The sequence below is a fragment of the Pongo pygmaeus genome, chromosome 16, assembly GCF_028885625.2.
Source record: "Pongo pygmaeus isolate AG05252 chromosome 16, NHGRI_mPonPyg2-v2.0_pri, whole genome shotgun sequence".
Lineage (NCBI taxonomy): Eukaryota > Metazoa > Chordata > Mammalia > Primates > Hominidae > Pongo > Pongo pygmaeus.
The window spans coordinates 37191361-37208328 of record NC_072389.2 but is presented as its reverse complement, the minus strand read 5'-3'; the positions used below and the strand labels follow the sequence as shown (position 1 = coordinate 37208328).

At 40.9% G+C, this 16968-nt stretch overlaps 1 long non-coding RNA gene across 1 annotated transcript in view; it reads right to left on the bottom strand.

Moving 5' to 3' along the window:
* Window positions 1–3688: 3688 nt before the first annotated feature.
* The window catches only part of LOC129014243 (uncharacterized), a 60955-nt gene continuing 47675 nt past the window's right edge, over window positions 3689–16968 (bottom strand). The window contains exons 6-9 of the long non-coding RNA XR_010123930.1: window positions 16692–16775; window positions 5770–5818; window positions 5249–5344; window positions 3689–4085 (exon numbers count right to left, since the gene is read on the bottom strand). This is a non-coding gene — a long non-coding RNA (uncharacterized LOC129014243). The remainder of the gene's footprint in view (window positions 4086–5248; window positions 5345–5769; window positions 5819–16691; window positions 16776–16968) is intronic.

Sequence of the window (16968 nt, the reverse complement as noted above, 5' to 3'; positions counted from 1 at the left end):
CCCAACTCAGCCCTGCATACCCTTGATACTGAAATGAAATAACAGCCTTAAAGGAAGCAAACAAAACTATAACCTTATTTAATACAGAAGTAAAAATGCAAAAATAAAATATTACCATAGCCATTCTAACAGTGTTTACTATAGGAATGCAAAGATAATTCAAAATTAGGAAAACTTCATCAGGCAATTCACAAATTATATTTCTACATATAATTGAAGGCACAATCATGACAAACAAAGTAGCTCTATATGCATTAGGTCCATGATCTATTCAGTGAAAAACACAAGTTGCAGATGTCTTACAGAAGGAAAACTTAACACTGAACACATATTTTCACCATTTACTCTTTGTCCTGAGGCTCCAATAGAAATACAGTGAAGAATAAACATTGTATGAGCACACAATTACAAAAAAGGAATGGGGTTACCAACAGAAGAGAATTCATCTTCATTAGACAATGACAGTAAATGGAAAATGGTTAATTAATGGAGCAAAGCAAACAAAGGTGGAGGTCAGGAGGATACTGAGAACAACGAGGCTAATTTGTCCCACAGCAACCTGGAAATGATCTAGACTCAGACACGAGGTACCCCCGAGAGTGGGACTGATAGGCAAGACTGAAAACAGAGATTAACCAAAAGCCCGGACAGAGAACACGTTTTCCAGGCCCTGAAACACACTGCTGGCCCCATCTCCTTAAACAGAACCCAAGCAAACATATCTACCTCAGGCAAGAGAATGTAGATTTTACATCCAGAGGAATGGAGTAGTTCCAGCCATCATTTATGATTGCACCAGGAGATAAGATAGAAGGATGGAGGATAACAATTAGGAATCAGCATACATTCCTCCTAAAAGCTATCAGTTGACAAGTCTTTGCCACAAAGAACTCCCAATCAATTTTTATTTATTTTTACTTTTATTTTTATTTATTTATTTTTTTGAGACAGGGTCTTGCTCTTTCACCCAGGCTGGAATGCAGGAATGCAGTGGCATGATCACAGCTCACTGCAGCCTCAATCTCCTGGGCTCAAGCAATCCTCCTGCCTCAGCCTCCCAAGTAGCTGAGACTGCAGATGGGTGTCACCACACTTAGCTATTTTTTTTTTTGGTAAAGATGGGGTCCCACTATGTTGCCCAAACTAGTATTGAGCTCCTGGGCTCAAGAGATCCTCCCACTTCGGTCTCCCAAAGCACTGAGATTATAGGTGTGAGTCACCACACCCCACCTCCCAGTCTTTTAGTACCTCTCTCAAATATGAATGAACAAATAAAAAATGAAAAAAAGACTACAGGTCAGGCACGGTGGCTCATGTCTGTAATCCCAGCACTTTGGGAGGCTGAGGTGGGTGGATCACCTGAGGTTGGGAGTTCCAGACCAGACTGACCAACATGGAGAAATCCCATCTCTACTAAAAATACACAAATTAGCTGGGCATGGTAGCACATGCCTGTAATCTCAGCTACTTGGGAGGCTGAGGCAGGAGAACTGCTTGAACCTGGGAGGCAGAGGTTGTGGTGAGCCGAGATCACATCATTGTACTCCAGCCTAGGCAACAAGAACAAAACTGGGTCTCAAAAAAAAAAAAAAAAAGACTACAAATGATAAGCAACATAGAATAGATATTTAAGGAAAGGCTTTAAAAAGAAAAATAAGACCAGAATAAACTAAGAAAAAAATTATTAAAGAACAAAGAGATGCCAGGGAGAAGACAGAGTATCAAAATCACTTCATAAGGACACTTGTGAATATATTACATGTATAAAACAAAACAGAATATGAATAAGAAATAATCAGAGAAGAAAAAGTTCTTAGAACTCATGCTTCATCTTGGGAGTTGGTCGCCAATGAGCCATACCTCCTGTCATCATGTCCTTAGACAGGCCCATCCATAGTCAATCTGGGTTGGCCCCAACACTCACTTTAACCTATAGCATGTCGTAGAAATGACACTGGAGCTGTTCCAGGTCTAAGCCTTAAGAACCTCTGGCAGCTTCATTTCTGTGCTTCTGGAAGCCAAACATAAGAATTGACTACCCTCTTGGAGAAAGAAAAGCCACATGAAGAGACCCGAGACGATGAGATGTTATGCAGAGAGAAAGGCCACATCAAGAAACACCAAGGCAGCAGACCTGTGGGTGAAGAAGCCATCTCAGACATTCGACTACAGCTGAGCATCCAGATGACCAGTCCCTGACACTGTCTAACTGCACAGTGAGAGCTGCCAAATGAGACCAGAAGAAAAACTGTCCAGCTAGCCCCAGTTAATCCATACAGTAGTGACAGATAGACAGATGTGTAGTTTTATGCCATTAAGTTTTGAGAAAATTGGTTAAGCAACAATAAATAACCAAAACAAAACTTAAAGTTATTACAGTCCAAATAAAATTTCCTGAAAGTCAAAAGATAAGAAAATATTCCAGAACTTTAAATTTAAAAAAAAATTAGAAATAACTTGAAATACAAGACTCAAGACATGAGGTCCAAAATCCAATTAATAGACACTTCAAAATGAACAAATAAAATGGAAAAGAGAAAGTTAACACCAAAAATATGACAAGATTCAAGACTCCAACTTTGAAAGAGCCTATCCATAGGCCTGTTCATTTGGTGTACCCAGCACAATGAATGAAAAAAGACCCACACTAAGTACATTGTTGTGCTATTTCAGCTCACCAAGGAAAGGACAAATTCCTAAAAGCTTCCAGGGAGAAAGTCATGCATAAACAAGTGAAACTCAGGATGGCATGAGGTTTCACCACCACGACTGGTTAGAAGACAAAAGCACAGACTTTGAAATTCTAAGGTAAAATTATCCTCAACCTAGAAATACATAATCAAGCAAACTATCAATCAAGTGTGAGGATAGAATATGAGAGACGTGAATACTGATGGGGATGTGGTATGCAGCAGGCACTGTTCTAAATGGTTTACATGTACCAAACCAATTAAGAAACTTAAAGTACACACCACACACACACACACACACACACACACACACACACACAGTTCTTCCTGCTAATCACTGTACAATGAAACAACCAAGTAGCTAACCCAGAGCCCACAAAGGCAGAGTAAAAATTCTAACACTTGGTAAAATAAAAATGCACATATACCCTGTGACCTAAAAAAAAAATGCTTAAGTATTCAAAGACAGACAGCAATTACAGCTACTGAGAACATCATTGTAAGCAAACTGAGGCAGAGAAAACAAAGGTGCTAATGAGGGTTTGAACCACCTAACCTGCGGAAACCAACTGGATGCTTTCCTAGGTTCCGAGCTGGCATTGTCTTTCAGAATGATCTAGAAGAGGTCACATGACACTGTTACAAAGGATCTGGAGAAAGGGACCCTTGCTTTATCACTCCGGTGCTCCAGTCATGCTTCATATTTTCACTTCTTACACTCTTTCACATGAAGTCAATTTGCAGACTTCCATCAAGCACTTAGGTAGCTTTTTGTAATGTTCATGACAAGTTCTGGATGTTATCTCTGCACTTTTGACAAATTCTTAGCAGTTAACTTACAAGGCAGTTAACATTTTTGTTCAAACACAGTATAGCTAGAACAGGGTCATATACTCAATAAAACAAATATTTACCAAGCATTCATTGAGTGGAAGATAAAATGCACAAAGCATAATTATAAAATATTCTCCCCTGCCACGATACAACAAAATTTTTAAAGGCTTACGGAATATAGCATAACATGACCAAAGCAAAAACAGTAAGGACTAAAGAAGGGAGGAAGGGAAAATATCAGCATGAACTGAATATGACCCAGAAGAGGCTTGATGGTCAGACATGTAAAGATGTTTTGGGTAGGGTTAAGGGGTGGAAGTCAGGGGCACAGGTCAGAGGCACATTCTACAAGGGAAAAACAGCTGATACAGAAGCCTGAAAGGTAAAGTGGGCAGAGCACCTGTACAGGACTCTTACCTGCCGCAGAAAGGTTACAATGCACCTTACCAGAACACAGCAGCACACAGCCAGGCCTGGGGCAGAGGGATCACTCAAACAGCACCAGAGGCTGCATTCCTACTTTTCTTCTGTCAACAAGTCCATTTTCATTGTTAGTTTCTCCTTCAACACAAACATAAAAACAATTGGCTGAACACACGGGAACAAGGAAAATCTGACTGAAGAATGAGACATTAAAACTTAAGGGCCTTGGGTCCTGGTGCGGTGGCTCATGCCTGGAATCCCAGCACTTTGGGAGGCAGAGGTGGGTCATTTGAGGTCAGGAGTTCAAGACTAGTCTGGCCAACACGGTGAAACCCCGTCTCTACTAAAAACACAAAAGTTAGCCAGGTGTGGTGGTGGGCACCTGTAATTTCAGCTACTTGGGAGGCTGAGGCAGGAGAATTGCTTTAACCAGTGGACTGTCAAGAGAGGTAGGCTGCAGTGAACTGAGATCGCACCACTGCACTCCAGCCTGGGTTACACAGTGAGACTCTGTCTCAAAAAAAAAAAAAAAAAGTCATGGTCATGGTAAAAAACCTATGGCTTTGGAAGGCTTTCTCGGTAATGTCCTAGAATTAAGGTTAAGCCTACGTTTCATGGTAACTGAACAGGAAACCAGCCTGACCAACATCCTTCTGCCAAGTGGCTTGCTCTCAGCTCCTCTTGGTTGGGCCTTGGGCAGCCAGACTGTCTGGTTTTAATCCTTGCTCTGCCACCTGTGACCTTGGACAAGTTACCTACCTTCAGTTACCTCATCTACAAGATGCAGATATTAATAATACCCTCTTTTTAATTTATTCAGAGGATTAAAAGAGTTAATAAAAAGTAAAAAATAAAAAGACTTGGTAAGCATAGGCACAGAGGAAAAAAAAAGTAAAAATAAATAATTAAATAAAAAGACCAGTGCCTAGCACATAAAAGTTCATCACGAATTAATTCTATAATATGAACTCAATTTTGCAAAACTTCAAAGTACATATAACTTTTAACTTACTAGGGTATACATACCAATAATAAATTTACAACGGTAGACATGTTTGCCTACTGGAAATACAACAAAGACTAAACAAGCAGATACTAAATCATTAAGCAGTTATGAGTTAGTATCTTTAATTTTCTTATACTTCTATATTTTCTATAGATCATCTTTGTAACAAGAAGAAAACAAACCAAATGAAAATGAAATGAATTCTCTCAAAAAGAATTAAGTCAAGACACGAAGAAGGCTGACAAAGTAATATAAAATATATCTTATGGTTTATGTAAAATTCTTAATAAAATACCTTCTTTCCTCCAAGCTGCACTCTGGCTTTGCCTTTGAGTCAGGTGGCTTTTCTTTGCATGATGACTGGTTCTGTCGAGTAGGCACTGCTTCAGCCCTACAGGAAGAACAAAACATCTCTGGAACACAGCAGCATTCCTGATTCCCACTTGAGAAGGCCTAACAAAATGGCATATGCCTCAACAGCAGCCCATCAGTGTTAAAAAGTCTGGAGTCAAGGGGAAAAAGTAAAATTGGACCATTTCCAGAATCGCACAAAAAGCAACAAACTGATGTTCTAAGTGCCCAACGTGAGCAAATTAGAACCTTAAATAAAGGTCACTCTTAATGCCTATCCCAGCATAGATTCAGTACCAAGAACAGCATCATTTTACTGGTTTACCTTTTTCATTCTTGAAAGTAGGAGCTATGAAAAAAAAAACACTAAAATTTCTCCAAGAGAACCTTCTACTTTCTATCTAACTTACATAATCAAAACACTCTATGGAGGTTGAAAATTGAGTATTATAAGAAAATAATCACCTGTTCTGTGAGAAGTTCAATACATAATGCTCCTCCACCCAATACATACCTTAAAAAGAAAAAAGGAAACATACAAAATTATCTCGAGAATTATTCCTGCTTAAACAATTTCTATGTGCCATTACTAAGAAAGTAGACACACAGTAAAGATGAGAAGAGAACATGCAAACATGAACATACTTGTTAGGGATATAGGACTATGGGTAATTTAAAAATTTTCATGGTATTACTCTCATGTAATTGCTCTGAAATTCTAGTCAGTTGTTTGAAATGGCTCTTAGAACAGAATACTTTGACATTTTTATGATGTCAAAAACTAAGAACTTAGCTCTAAATATTCCAAAGAATAGGGGCAGAAGAACCCCTTTCCTTAAATGGCATTTGAGTATTCTTTACAACTCAAACTTTCTCTCCCATCCTGTGATGGCCAAGAGTTTTTCCTCTGACAATGGCATTGACCTTACCCTATCCAAAATATGAACATCTGCATGGTTTCCTGGTTCAAATTGTTTTTATCCATTCTGTCGTGAGCATCAAATGGTTCAGACCAGGCAGCACCTCTCTGGGACTCCTCAAGTCCTTTCTAGATCTGAAAGACTATTCTCTGAACCAAAAACAACTTCTGGGGGTGTACCAAATCTCCCATTAGAAAATTATTTAGATCCATATGTTTTAACTTTTTAACTCTTTCTCAAACAAAATAATTTCATTTCTCCTTTACTGTTATTTTAAATTTCAAAATACACAGATAGTATGTCTAAAATAAAATCAAGGGAATGACAGTTGTAGAACACAAACTGTGGTAATTTTGAAAACACAAAAGCTAAGACCACTAATTAGGTCTATGTGGACACCAAGTCCACCACAACCTGTTCTGTCCTCCGGGGCTCTGCCCACACCTTTCCCTTGCCTGAGATTCCTTCTGCTTCCTACCCTTCCAAATGCTGTATTTCCCCCTGGAAGACTTACCAAGACCACTCTAGCCTGCACATCTTCCATTCCAGCTAACCAAAGGCATCCTCGGGTTGACTAAACCAAATTATTTTGCAGAGAAGGCATCTAAAAACTTCTACTGTAGACTATTCACCTTAATAACTGTTATTGTAACATTATTCAATAATAAAATGAGGGAAAGAAGTCCTCTTCAATCCCTTATCCTGGAGAATCTAAGCAAGTGTCTTTCTCACTTGCTTTGCCCAAACCCTGGGACCTTTCAAAGTAGAAGTTTAATGGAAGGGAAAGAAAATCTAAAAGAAAAACTCTCCAAAAAATTAAACTTGGGCAAAGAATCATGGGATTAAAAATGTTTATTCTTTGTGTATTTGATTTCTGAAACATAGAAATCTATCACCCACTCCTTAAATCTGCCACCGGGCTAAGAGAGTGTTGTATGGAATATGCACTCACTGACTTAACAGAATTAGAACATCCAGGCACTCGGTGAGATTTTGCTTCCACAACCGCTCAAAATCTAGTCATTAGTTAATGAGTTAACACCACACCTGATCTTCAAATTTTGGAAATGCTGACGGTAGACAGGGACTTGTTTTGGGAAAGGAAGTACACAGTAGACATTGTTACCCATGACCCAACCACCACCACCTTTCCTTTAAAGTACCCCACTCTTCCTTTAAGGTTGCAGAGTCTCAGAAAGTGGGAAGAAAGGAAGTTTTTGCATTTTTGGGTCAAAACAAAGTACATTTGTGCAACCACATAATGCCCATGCAAAGGTTTGTTGAAATCTAAACACAAGACAGAAGTAGTTCTAGCACCTCCACCAAAAGTAAGGTAGGTAAACTTTTCCTTAATGTACACTTTCAGCAGCATCAACACCTAAAAGTGGTTGACTTTACTACTGTACTAAATTAAATTACATTCATTTTGTCAACATGTGTTCCAAATTCATACTGATCTTTGTCTCCAAGGGGTTCCTGCTGAATATTGAGACAGTTGAAGATTACTAGGGGAAAAAATTCTTAATAATTGAAGTTAGGGTCATCTAAGGATAATATGCCACATATACAGACACAGCCATATTTTCAACTTTAAAAAAGTTCAGTTGTCCAAGTTGTACATCAAACACTCTCCTAAGCTTAGCATCTTCAGGCATTTGATTTATAATCTCTGTAAAGAAAAACCAGTCACAGAATGCCACATTTGGTATGATTCTATTTATATGAAATGCCCAGGATAGGCAAACCTACAGAGATAGAAATTAGATTAGAGGTTGCCAGGATCAACAGTGGGGAAGACGGGTACAGGGAGTGACTGCTAGTGGGTACAGGGTTTCTTTTTGGGGAGATGAAAATGTTCTGAAATTAGGGAGTGATAATGTCTGCAGAACTCTGAATATACTAAAAACCACTGAACTGTACACTTGAAGGGTGAGGCTTATTATATAAAAACCGTATCACAATAAAGCTCTTAGTTTAAAAAATGTTTGTCTATGTCAAGAAACAAAGAAATAGGGTCATAGCTAGAACATATGGGATATAAAATATGGGAACAAAACTGCTTAATAATCTATCTAGAATTACACAATGCTTAGTCTTTATCCTGACTAAAATCACGAGCTTTGTGTTTTATCGATATTTCACATTTTTTACTTCTTCTAAGTCAGCCAGTAATTCCTCCTTCTCACTTAATAGTTGACTACAAAGACCAAGCCATTTTGATTCTGCCGCTAATGAGCTTTCACATTTCTTTCCTCCTTCCATCCCCATGACTACCAAACCAATGTAGGTTCTCCTCACTTCACTCTAAGACGACAGTGTGGCCCTCAAACACTGTCACACTCTTCAAGGCTCTGTGAGGACAATGTGACTCATATTCTCTTCTGCTGTCACCAGATTTATTCTAAGACAGTTTCTTTACTGTTCCTCCCATTTCTCCACCAGTTACACAGAAAGATGACTATCCAGACATTGTGTCATGTGCCTGTGGTCCCAGCTACTCAGGAGGCTGAGGTGGCAGGAGCACTTGAGAATGTGAGATTCAGACTGCAGTGAGACATGATCATGCCACCGCACTCCAGCCTGGGCAACACAGTGAGATTGTCTCAATAAATAAATAAATAAATAAATAAATAAATAAATAAATGTGGTCTATCCATGCAACAGAATATTATAAAATTATCAGCCTTAAAAAAGAAAGAAGCCCTGTCACATGCTACAATATAGATGAACCTTGAAAACATCATACTAATAGAAATCAGCCAGTCACACAAAGACAAATAGTGTATGATTTCTCTTACCTTAGGTTCGATATTAGTCAAACTCATAGAAACAGAAAATAGAACGGTTGTTTCCAGAAGCCAGGGGATAGAGAAATGGGGAGTTGTTGTATAGTGGCTATAGTTTCAGTTCTCCAAGAGAAGCAAGTTCTAGAAACTTGTTACTCAACAACATGTATATACTTAACACTACTGCACCGTATACATACACATGGTTAATATGGTAAATTTTATGTTGTGTGTTATTATCATAATGTTTTTAAAAGAAGGGGCTTGTGTTTCCCTTCATTGTGATCACTCATTTTTCACTTCAGCATTTTGAACTTCAGATTTCCTGTAGCTGTTTTACTGAGCCCTGGAATTACCAGCTCAGAATGTCTCCACCACCTTGTAACCTTGTAGGCAGACACTTTTCAGCATCTTATTGGGCTCCGTGTGCTTGATGCTTAAAGTGACATGGGGACATGCCACTTGCTGAGAGGCAAAGAAAGGCAAAAGGTGATTGCTTTCCTGGCATCGATGAAGGCAGAGAGAAGGGATCTTGGAGGCACAGATGTTAAGCCATAAGCAATAACAAGAGTTGCCAAAAAGAGAACTAACCACTCTCCTGGTAACATTTGCAGGTGTTTTTCACAGGGCCAGTGGATTTCACAATGTGAGTGCTGTCCAGCACCAAAGGGAATGGCCAACAGGCATGGAGGAGCAGCCTGCAGCATCCAGCACCCAGGAGGATGGCCAGCACACATGGAGCAGCTTGCAGTGTCCAGCACCCAGTAGGATGGCCAGGAGGCATGGAGCAGCCTGCCTGTCCCAGGAAAGCAGGAGTCACCGGACACAACTGGACCCCAGTAGGCATGTACATTAGTTTCCTGTGGCTATTAGAGCAAATTACCAAAAAGTTGGTGAATCAAAACAACAGAAATTTATCTTCTCACAGTTTTGGATATCAGAAGTCCAAAGTCAGTATCACTGGGCTGAAGTCTAGGTATCAGCAGAGCCAGTGCTCTCAGAGGCTGAGGGGAAAATCCATTCTCTGGCTTTCCCAGCTTCTGGTGGCTGCTGGCATTCATTGGCTTGCAGCTGCACCACTCCTGGCTCTGCCTCCTTGGTCACAGGGCCTCCTTCTCTTCTGTCTGAAGTTAAATCTCCTTTATCTCCCTCTTATAAGGATATATGTGCCAGGATTTAATGCCCACAGAGACAATCCAGGATAATCTCTCCTCAAGATCCTTAACTTAATCATACCTGAAAATATGCTTTTTCCAAATGAGGTAACATTTACAGGTTCTAGGAATTAGGACTTAATTATTAGCTCCCACTTATAAGTGAGAACATGCAGTATTTGGTTTTCTGTCTCTGTGTTAGTTTCCTGAGGATTATGGCCTCCAACTGCATCCATGTTGCTGAAAAGGACATGATTTTGTTCCTTTTTATAGCTTCATAGTATTCCATGTTGTATATGTCCCACATTTTCTTAAAAAGAGATTTATTATGGAAGCTGAAACACTCAGGAAAATTGGTGATTTAATTCTGTCCAAGTCAGAAGGCCTGAGAACCAGGAGAGCTGATGGTGTACATCCCAGTCCCAGGGCAGAAGATGAGATGTCCCAGCACAAGCAAAGAGGCAGAAAGAAAGGGGGCAAATTTCCCCTTCCTCCCTTTGTTCTACTCAAGCCCTCACCAGGTTGGACGATGTCCATCTCCATGGGGCCATCTATGTTACTGAATTCACTGACTCAAAAGCTAATGTCATCTGGAAACACTCACAAACACACCCAGAAACAATGTTTAATCTGAGCACCCTGTGGCCCAGTCAAGTTGGCACATAAAATTAACCCTCACAGTGTAATCCCAGGAGCGAGGCAGATCGCTTGAGCCTGGGAGTTCCAGACCCACCTGGGCAAAATGGTGAAACCTGTTTTTTTGTTATTGTTTGTTTGTTTTTCAGATGGAGTTTCGCTCTTGTTGCCCAGGCTGGAGTAAATGACGGCTCACTACAACCTCCACCTCCCAGTTTTAAGTGATCTTCCCACCTCAGCCTCCCAAGTGGCTGGGATTGCAGGAGTGAGCCACCATGCCTGGCTGATTTTTTTTTTTTTTTTGGTGGAGACAGGTTTCTCCATATTGGTCAGGCTGGTCTCAAACTCCCAACCTCAGGTTATCCACCCACCTCAGCCTCCCGGGGGTGCTGGGATTGCAGGCATGAGCCACCATGCCTGGCCCAATTTATTAATCAGAAAGGCATAGATCAGCCTGGCGTGGTGGCTCACCCTTGTGATCCTAGGACTTTGGACGGCCGAGCGCAGCAGATCACTTGAACCTAGGAGTTCCAGACCGGCCTGGGCAACATGGTGAACACGGTCTTTTTTTTTTTTTGAGTGGAGTTTCACTCTTGTTTTCCAGGCTGCAGTGCAGTGGCGCGGTCTCAACTCACTGCGGCCTCCACCTCCCAGGTTTAGGTGGTTCTCCTGCCTCAGCCTCCTGAGTGGCTGGGATTGCAGGCATGAGCCACCATGCCAGCTAATTTTGGTTTTTTTTTTGGTACAGATGGGGTTTCTCCGTGTTGGTCGGGCTGATCTCGAGCTCCTGACCTCGGGTGATCCACCTGCCTCCACCTCCCTGGGTGCTGGGATTGCATGCGTGAGCCACCATGCCCGGCTTTTTTTTTTTTTGGTAGAGACAGGGTTTCTCACTGTTGGTCAGGCTGGTCTCAAACTCCGGACCTCAGGTGATCCACCCGCCTCGCCTACCGGGGTGCTGGGGTTGCAGGCATGAGCCACCACGCCTGGTCCAATTTACTAATCAGAAAGGAATAGATCAACCTGGCGTGGTAGCTCACGCTTGTGATCCCAGTAATTTGGATGGCCGAGCGCGGCAGATCGATTGAGCCTAGGACTTCCAGACCGGCCTGGGCAACGTGGTGAAACATGGTCTTTTTTTTCTTTTTTTTTTTTTTTGAGTGGAGTTTCGCTCTTGTTTTCCAGGCTGGAGGGCAGTCGCTCGGTCTCAGCTCACCGTGGCCTTTGCCTCCCAGGTTTAGGTGGTTCTCCTGCCTCAGCCTCCTGAGTGGCTGGGATTGCAGGCATGAGCCACCATGCCAGCTAATTTTGGTTTTATTTTTTTTGGTACAGACGGGGTTTCTCCGTGTTGGTCGGGCTGATCTCGAGCTCCTGATCTTGGGTGATCCACCTGCCTCGACCTCCCTGGGTGCTGGGATTGCAGGCGTGAGCCACCATGCCCGGCTTTTTTTTTTTTTTTCTTTGGTAGAGACTGAGTTTCTCTCTGTTAGTCAGGCTGGTCTCAAACTCCGGACCTCAGGTGATCCGCCCGCCTCGCCTCCTGGGGTGCTGGGATTGCAGGCGTGAGCCACCACACCCGGTCCAATTTATTAATCACAAAGGAATAGATTGGCCTGGTGTAGTGCCTGCCCCTTGTGATCCCAGGACTTTGGACGGCTGAGAGTGGCAGATCGCTCCAGCCTAGGAGTTCCAGATCGCCTGGGCAACATGGTGAAACTGGTCTGTGTTTTGAGATGGAGTTTCACTCTTGTTGTCCAGGCTGGAGTGCAATGGTGTGATCTCGCTCACCGCAACCTCCGCCTCCTGGGTTTAGGTGATTCTCCTGCCTAGGCCTCCCTAGTAGCTGGGATTACAGGCATGAGCCACCATGTCCAGCTAATTTTTTTTTTTTTTTCAGTAGAGATGGTGTTTCTTCAGGTTGGTCAGGCTGGTCTCCCACCTCGGGTGATCCGCCCGCCTCTGCCTTCCAAAGTGCTGGGATTGCAGGGGTGAGCCACTGCGCCTGGCGGAAACCCAGAAGGGAAAAACAAAACAAAGCCCACAAAGATTAGCCGGGGGTGGTGGGCCGTGCAGGTAGTCCCAGCTACTCTGAAGGCTGATATGGGAGGATTGCTTCAACCCAGGCGTCTAGGTGGCAGTGAGCTATGATGGCGCTGCTGCCCTCCAGACTGGGTGACAGAGAGGGACTCTGTGGAAGGAAAAGGGAAAGGAAAAAAAAAAAAGAAAAAGAATGTAAATAAAATTGCTAACTCAAGGGACAGCTTGACAGTGTATTATTGAGATAAATAGAGGCAAAGGTTAGCAGACACCAGTGTTCACTTAGTGGGAACTGCAGGTGTTCCCCCCATAGGAGGCTGCTACTTTCCCACAAGAAATCCATTACTGACTACCGATAAAAGAATACATTGTAGGTTTCTTACAATATACAAATAGCTAAACTTTATATAGCCACGACCATATTCTAGCACTGCTCTAAGCCATTTCCTCCTCTGAAATACCTACTATTGTTACCTCCATTGTTGAGAAAACAGATGCCCAGGTTGCTGTGGAAGGGCCAGGGAAACTGACTATGGAATTGACTTGTTGTAAGTTTTGGACTTAAAGGTTCTTCCTGCTCTGCTCCTTACATTGCCACATTTTAGTTAAGGTACCTCGTACAATACTGGCCCTTTCTGTATTTGGAGGGACTTCTCTTGCAAATTGAAGTTTTTTCTTGTGCTAAGCATTTGGTCATAAGATTATCTGTGTTTTACATCAGTTTAAGTACCTCTTTAGACGTTGTTCAGTTAGGAATGTAAATAGGAGCTAACGTGTGTAAAAGGAAAGAACATCTGCTTACAACCATTTTTGTTTCATAATACAAATATAAATCAATATGTTATTGGAAATGCAGGCTGGGAGGGGAGGGAAAATATGCAGAGAGAAAATCCCCATCTCTGCTTGGAGTTCAGCACTGGGTCTCTTTTTCCTTTCCACCTTCCTTGTCAAGGCTGCCCCACAGTGACAGAAGCACACAGGGCTGCCTTTTAGTGACACCTGCTGGGACCGACCTGGCAGAACGAATTGCAGATTTGCATGTTTCATGGCTGCCTCTGCTAGCCTGAGCCAGCAGCCCACTCCAATTCATGCTGAGCTTGGACAGCTCAGGTTTGAAAAATTACCCCTTCCCTTGGAGCAACCGCTTGCCAGCCTCCTCATCATTCCTAAAGGAGAATGACCTACATGCCAGCATGACAGATATCCAGAAATTTATAGAAGCTTCAGTGTGAGCCTAAATCCTTAACACAGGCTCAAACTGCCAACACCGAATGAACAGAGAGGTTTTGCATTAAAGCAGGAAGTCATTAAAATAATGAATTACCCGGCTAGCTTTTGAGCTCCTTTCCCAATTTAAGGGAAAGTTTTATTGTCTTTACAATGTACACTTTCATAAATTTTGCATAAATTTATTATTCACATCTTAATATAGGTAACTCCTTTGTGTTTTATCACTGAGCAAATTATATGTAGCAAAACAATCCTATATTTTGGTGAACTCATAGCTTAGAAAATACTAAAGACTCATTGTAAACTGAGGACAGCATTAAGCAAATTATATTTACTTTTGTGACTGCAAAACTTAACGATTCAATGCTTTTCCCATGAAATTTATCTTTCAATACTGATAGCTTTTTAAACAAAAAATATGAATTAAATATCGATTAAAACTTTATCATTGTTTTTAGAAACTGTGACTTCACTAGTTATGAACAGACTTGAGACATATAGTTTTTAAATTTGGAAATTCTTTATAGTTTCATTTACTTTTCCAGGAAGGGAGTGAGATATTTTTTGCCACTTTTGCCTGGTTTTTGTTTGTTTTTTGATGATAAACAAAACTTAATGGAGCCCCAAATCTCCTAACTCGGTCCTCCTTTGGCAATATGCCTATTTCTGATTTCTAGATATTACTTGATATTTGTAAGACACTAATTTTATTATTTAAAAATTTATAAAAGTACTAAAATGTAAGAAGCAAATTAAATTTGAAACCTTAGTATTAATACCATCATCCAAAGTCATCAATAATATTTTGGCATATATTATTTTAAAATGCATTTTAGCATAGTTTAGTTATATTTGTTATATCTGTGTCAATAAACTGTTTTCCTATGTCATTACTTTTATGGATATAATTTTTAACGTGTGACTAATACTAAATCTTATATACTTGCTATACGGTTGACCTTGTGAGACATTTAGATTTTCAACTGTTTAGTACTTTAATAACCAGTTTTTATTCTAATATCTTATTATTAGAATATTACTATAGTATTGTTTTTATTGTAGCAATAACTTGTTTTTAGAATAAATATCCTATTTCTCATTTAACTTGATTGGATCTGTGCATGGACAATTATGTTGGGAACATAGAATGTAACTGGCCCTGTTTCAACCCCTTAGATGTGGCCTTCAGTTCAGGGAAGGAAGGAGTTCTCTACTGGGCTGATAAAGCAGAACTCAGAAACATTGTTTTCTTCCTTACCTGGTGTTTTACAACACCAGAAGATGTAGGTGTGACTCGTAAAGGCAAGAGCATGTATATTATGCAAAAGCAGCCTGAAATATTTTATTCACAGATAGTCGATGCTTGACTCCCTGCTAATCTGAAATACTTTGTGGGGAGGGGCCAGGGAAATCAAAACAAAATTTCAGAAGTAGAATGAGCTATTTGGTGTATGTCTCCAAGGCCAATAAATAATAACAAGAAGGAAAAATAAATTTCTTTGCTAACAACAAGAAGGAGAAATAAATTTTTTTGCTCTAAAACATTTTCTGATTATCTCCATGACACTGGAGGGAAGGACTAACAAAAAAAAAAAAGAAAAAGAAAAAGAAAAGAAAAGAAAAAAAAAAAGCTGGGGCACGGTGGCTCATGCCTGTAATCCCAGCACTTTGGGAGGCCGAGGCAGATGGATCATGAGGTCAGGAGATCGAGACCATCCTGGCTAACATGGTGAAACCCCAGCTCTACTAAAAATACAAAAAATTAGCCACAGGTGCCTGTAGTCCCAGCTACTTGGGAGGCTGAGGCAGGAGAATGGCATGAACCCGGGAGGCAGAGCTTGCAGTGAGCTGAGATGGCACCACTGCACTCCAGCCTGGGCCACAGAGCAAGACTCCATCTAAAAAAAAAATAAAAAAAAAATAAAAAATTAACCATCACAGAGGGGCAGAGAAAAACCTTCTGAAGGAAAGAAGTCATTGATTTATTTCCATCATGGCACAAGCTCCTTAATTCTGTAACTTGTCCAGAATGGTTCCCTGTCACTGTAGACTCCGCATCAGAACATCCTCTTATGCAAAGCTAAAAGACTCCAAACCACCTCTGTTAACTATGCAATGCTCCATGGTTTCACACAGTCCAGAGCTGCTTGTGTTTATCAAAAATGAAGCTGAAAACAAAATTCTTCCTTCACACAACAACTACATTCCATTGCACATTTACCAAAGACATTTACCACATTGGCATTATTTGTGCATCCATCAAGAAGTGCTGAAAAGCATTCCCCTCGCATGCTGCATGTGTCCTGTGAGTGGATCTTCCATTTCACTTACCAGCTCTGGAAAACTTTGAATTTGTGTGTCGATGGAAAATTAAAATTTAGTGGCATCTTTGCCCCACATTCACCCAACTTTTCTAAGGAAGTATTTCAATGCTATTTTTCACTAGTGTCACTTTTCAGTCTTAGCCTCCTGGAGTACAACTTTATTAGAAGCCAGTAAAGCACTAGTGTTAAAATGAGAAATAGTAAACATCTGATTCTGTTGTCTTTTAACTCCACGCTTTTCTCTAATGTTTCATTGTTTTGAATTTAATTCTTTGTGCTTCCCACATGAATGCAACTTACATTTTGAATGTCTTCTTTCTTCACTAGCCGATGCACCTGTGCCAGTAACACACTGTGATTCTATCCTTCCACCTTTAGTTATGCCTGTAAAACCAAATTCAAGACAGATGATCCTCAACTCACAAAGGAGTTATAGCTCATCATCAGTTGAAAATCTAAGCCAAAAATGCACTTAAGGCCGGGTGCAGTGGCTCAGCCTGTAATCCCAACTCTTTGGGAGGCTGAGGCAGGTGGATTACCTCAGGTCAGGAGTTTGATACCAGCCTGGCCAACATGG